This window comes from Macadamia integrifolia, unplaced genomic scaffold (assembly GCF_013358625.1).
Source record: "Macadamia integrifolia cultivar HAES 741 unplaced genomic scaffold, SCU_Mint_v3 scaffold750, whole genome shotgun sequence".
Taxonomy (NCBI): domain Eukaryota; kingdom Viridiplantae; phylum Streptophyta; class Magnoliopsida; order Proteales; family Proteaceae; genus Macadamia; species Macadamia integrifolia.
In genome coordinates this window covers 112,147-117,554 of record NW_024870531.1, presented here as the reverse complement: position 1 = coordinate 117,554, position 5,408 = coordinate 112,147, and the positions used below count along the sequence as shown (strand labels likewise).

Genomic DNA, 5,408 nt, shown 5'->3' with positions numbered 1-5,408 from the left:
GAAAAGTGGGCCAACAGATAGTTATTAACTTTTAATAGGGGTTGGTAATGATAAGGGATTAAACAGACACAAGGGGGAACAAGTCTAACTCAACCGGCTAGAGAGTTCTGGACAGGATGGGCTGACTTGTCGACTAGACAGAATAGTCAAATTTATCTGTAATGGGTCCCACTTTTGTAATTTGACATAAGGACCTATTTTTATGAGTCTGCTAAGATAAAATAAGTTAAATAATAATTTATAATAAAAATTACATAATTTGAAGTATGTAAGTAATTATATATGTATTAATATATAACATTATGTAAGTAAAATATATACATATATATATATATATATACTCATAGTGGGTGGAACTTTCCACTAAGGAAAGTGGGTTATAAATAGGTCCCCACGGACCTTAGTAATCCATTTTCTCACTTGAACAGCAAGAGGAAGAAAGGAGAAAGGAGAAGAGAAGAAGATCAAGAGAGATCGACCTCTTAAGGCTGCTGTTGGAAGATTCAGCAAACAGGTAAGGAAAATCTCACCTGCACAAACCTGGACTATGAGAAAAATCTCAGAAATTTAAATAGGATTGAGCCGATTTGGCTGAAATAAGAGGTAAAAATGAAGGTCCGAAAATTTCAGCAAGAATCTGAGTATAGGGAGTTTAATACACTGTTCTTTGATGGAATTAATTGAAATAAACTTAAAATTTTGAGATGGGTTGCATGCTTCATGGCCGAATGGGACTGAAATGTGAGGATTCTCACTAAAATTCCTTAAAACAAGAAAATTACATGTAACTGAGATGAAAACCCATTTTTATTTTACTGTTCTAAGGTCTAAGATTCACATGCAAGGTGAAACTGATGGTGGATTTCATGCATGCATACCTAATTTGAGTTTGATCATCAAATTAGAGGCTGGATTTTGAAATCCCATCTTGATTCATGATTTTTAGTGAGAATGTGTTTAATTTGAGGTTAAATCTGAAATTTCTGCTGAATTATATATATATATATATATATATAAATTAAGAAATTAAAAATAGGTTAGAGATGATAGATATCATGAGGAGAAGAAAGATTAAAGTTGCATATCCAAAAGACTAGACGGAAGGGTAGCAAAGCTGAGGCTTTGGATAGTTCAAACTGTGGTATGTGGGAGATCAAAGTAACAAAGGTAGAGGGCATTATAGTGGATAAAGATTTAAAGAAGAGGAAATATCACTCCTCTCCCCTGTACTTTGGCGAAATACCATGTTCACCGTAGACATTTTATAAAATATCATTCCCCTCCCCCTAATCTGAAAGAGTCTATCAACTGTCCCTGCCATGAGAAAGAGCTATTAATTGATGACATCAGTTTGCATTGCTCCCATTTACATTCCCAATCGGTCAGTCAACCTCATCATGACCGTTCTATTAGCGCCTTGTACTCCCTAATAAGCATCTACGTTTAGTTTCATTCTGTTTGCATTGTAATCTCATCGTGATATCAAATATCAATGGCTGGTGAAGGTGAAACGGTGGCCGTGGACCCATTTAGGGGGAATCTGGAATAGCTTTCTGATGGGCAAATTCTCCAAGAAAACAACAACCTATGGAATCTGGAATAGCTTTCTGATGGGCAAATTCTCCAAGAAAACAACAACCTATCTTCTCATTTTCAGTTAGTTTTTAGGGTGCTAGCTCCTTCCCCTGTTTTATTTACTTGTTTTATGTTTCTGTTTTTATACATCGACTTCCCCTTTTGCTTTTGCTTTTGCTTTTTCTTTTTATATATTCCAATACTTTATAATTCACAAGACTCAGGGTTTAGGGTTTTGTACTATTGTAGTTATTTTACTTAACTTCTCTTTTTTTAGGGTTCTGTACTCTTGTAGTTATTTTACATAGCTTCTCTTACTAGCTTAACACAGTTTAATTGGATGGGAGAAGTATTTGGGCTTCAACTTGTCTTTGGGTTCTTTAAGGTTAGGTATCTTTGCCTCGTTGCAGGTCTCTGAAACTACTTTGGACTTTGGGTCTGAGATTCGATGAGTCAATCACGGAGACCTGGTGTTTTAGTCTTCATCGATTATCTCCACCATTGGTTTCCATTGATCTCAAAACGAAAAAATTCAAGGAGCCCAGAAGGAATTCAATGTATATTATTAGAGTAATCGACAATGTAATAGAAGAATTCAAGACTTGGAACCTTCGTTTCAACTGCAAAAACTAGAACTGATCATTGGAAGCTTTTGTCTATCAATTTGAAAGGGAAAATATATTTCACCATTAAAAGAAGGATGCAAAATCTTTGCAAAGGGAAATGTGACGAGTGAGAAGAGAGAAAGAGAGATGCCTCAAATGAGAAGGCTAACAGTCTTTTGCAAAATGCTCAATTTTATCTTATTAGAGCGCTCCATAATACCTACAGTTTCTCTATTAGCACCACCGTTCTATGCTTCTATAAAACCCTAGGCCAGAATTGTCCAATGAGATTAAGGTTGTAAGGTTGATATTGAATTTGTTTGAAGCACTGAATGTAGGGTTGAGATCAATTTGGGGATTTTTTATGTTGAAGATGACTAAAGGGTGGTAATATTGTCTTTTTAATTGCCTCTTTAACACTGTTAGCCACTAATGGGACAGTTGATAGAATCTTTCAAATTAGGGGGAGGGTGATGTTTTCTGAAATGTCAGGGGGGACATGATATTTTGCCAAAGTATAGGGGAGGGGAGTGATATTTCCTCTTTAAAGAATGATGTAGTGGTGCTGGAGAAAGAGGTTGTGAATATTGTTTGTGCTTATGCACCCCAAATAGGTTTGGATAAAAGTATCAACCGTTAATTTTGGGAGCTCATGGATGAGTTAATGCAGAGTCTTAATCATGACGAATTAATTATTATTAGAGGGGACTTGAACGGACATGTTGGGAGGGGTAGGAGAGGGTATGAAGGTGTCCATGGAGGCTATGGTGCTAGGGAAAGGAACGAGGAGGGGACATCAATCCTAGACTTTGTTATGACCTTCACATCATGAACACTTTCTTCGCTAAGAGAGAGTAGTACTTACTTACCTACAAAAGTGGGAATCGTACCAGTCAAATTGACTTCTTCCTGACAAGAAGGGTAGACAGAAGGTTGTGTAAGGATTGTAAGGTTAACATTGGGAAGAGTTTAACAGCCCAACATAGATTGGTAATCCTGGATATGTATTTCAGTACACAGAAGCATAGGAAGAGGGAACCTATTAATCCTAAGATAAGGTGGTGGAGATTAAAAGGTGAGTCCTCACATACATTTACTGATATGAGGGTAAAAAATGGACAATGGGACTTTGAAGGAAACACCAATGTGATGTGGAACGTGATGAAGAGTTGTATTAAGAGGGTTGCAAAAGAGGTTTTAAGGGAATCTAAGGGTCGTCGGCAGGCCCTTAGGGAGACATGGTGGTGGGACGAAGAGTTCCAAGCAACCATTAAGACCAAGAAAGTTTGTTTTAAGATATGGCAAAGGACTAAAGATCCTGAAGATAAAAAGAGGTATTATGATGCCTGAAATGAAGCTGAGAAGATTGTGGGGATGACTAGGTTGAAGAAATATGAGGATCTTTATATTAACCAGAACACTAAAGAAGGGGAGAAATCTATATATAAAATAGCTAAATTGAGATAAAAGAAGAGTAGGGATTTCGACCAGGTGAGGTGTATCAAAGCGAGGATCGAAGGGTGTTACTAAGGGATGAGGACATTGTGAAGAGATGGGATGAGTATATTAGTGCCCTACTAAATAGAGATAGTTCGAGTAGAAATGATCCGAAAGATTGCTTTACTCAACAAGACTCCACATGGAATAGATATGTGCAAAGGGTTAGTGTGGCAGGAGCTTATTGAAGCCCGCTTGAGACGAGAAACTATGGGAGAATGTTATTGAAGCCCACTTGAGAAGAGAAACTAAGATATTGGAGAGCCAATATGCTAGGAAGATCTATGACCGAGGCTATGTACCTACTAAGGAGGCTCATGGAAAGTTATAGAGTCCACAGGAAGGATCTCCACATTTTTATTGACCTGAAAAAAGCATATGATAGAGTTCCTAGAGATTTAGTCAAATATGTTCTAGTAAAGAGAGAGGTGTCTAGTACTTATATGGATATAATTAAGGACATGTATGAGGGCGTGGTGACTAGTGTGAGATCTGTAAAAGGTCAAGGCAAGAAATTCTCAATTACAATTAGGTTACATCAAGGATCGACCTTAAGCCCCTATTTATCTGCACTTATCATGGATGAGCTAAGCAAGAACATCCTAGATGATGTTCCCTGGTGTATGCTCTTCATAAATGACATCGTCTTAGTGAATGAGACTAAAGCAAAGATTAATGCTAAGCTGGAGCTATGGAGATCTAACTTGGAAACAAGAGGCTTCAAGATTAGTAGATCGAAGACAAAATTTATGATTTATAACTTTAGCCACTCTATATTGGACAAAGAAATGGTGAAAATTGAGGGAAGAGAGATTCCTCAAAGTGACTATTTTAGATATCTGGGTCAATCATAAATAAAGAATGTAACATAGAGGATGATGTTTCATAAAGAATTAAAATAGGATGGATGAAATGGAGAGGTATATCCAGAATGTTGTGTAATCGACTTATCCCTTTAAAGCTTATGGAAAATTCTATAAGACTGTTGTGCGATCAGTTATAATGTATAGAGCGGAGTGCGAGGCAGTTAAGAAGTCATATAGAGAAGCTATGTGAAGCTGAATGAGGAAGTTAAGATGGATGTGCGATGAAACTAGGAAAGATAAGGATTGAGCATATTAGAGCTGATTTGGGAGTTGCATCGATCAACGAAAAGCTCTGTGAATGTCATTTGAGGTGGTATTTCCATGTTCAAAGGAGGCCTGAGGATGCCCCAGTAAGGAGGAGTGATCTAATTCAGATTGAGGGAGCTAAAAGACCTAGGACTAGGTCTAAAATGACCATAGACGAAGTGGTGAGGAAGAACATGTATAGTCTCGGTCTTGTCCAAAGTATGACCTTGGATAGAGCCTATTGGAGAGCATGGATCTATATAGCCGAACCTATGTAGCTAAGATTCTCCTAACTTGTTGGGTTGTGCCTATTTCCTCTTACTCTCATCCTTATTCTCTCTTCTCTCATTTTGACATCTCTATTGTTTGGATTTTTTTTCCTATTGTGTTTTGATTGGATCCATGTAGCAGACTTCATTAAGTTGGGATTAAGGCTGAGATTATTGTTGTTATATGCTATCTATTTAACACAAGCCTAATTCACCAAATCAACATGGTATTAGAGCTAGTATCAACATCGAGATCCTTACCTTAATGCCTAAATCCTAGTCATCTCTCTCTCTCTCTCTCTCTCTCTCTCTCTCTCTCTCTCTCTCTCTCTCTCTCTCTCTCTCTCTCT

At 37.4% G+C, this 5,408-nt stretch overlaps 1 long non-coding RNA gene across 1 annotated transcript in view; it reads left to right on the top strand.

Moving 5' to 3' along the window:
* Positions 1-378: 378 nt before the first annotated feature.
* The window catches only part of LOC122069879, an 8,524-nt gene continuing 3,494 nt past the window's right edge, over positions 379-5,408 (top strand). Inside the window, exon 1 of the long non-coding RNA XR_006137576.1 lies at positions 379-514. This is a non-coding gene — a long non-coding RNA (uncharacterized LOC122069879). The remainder of the gene's footprint in view (positions 515-5,408) is intronic.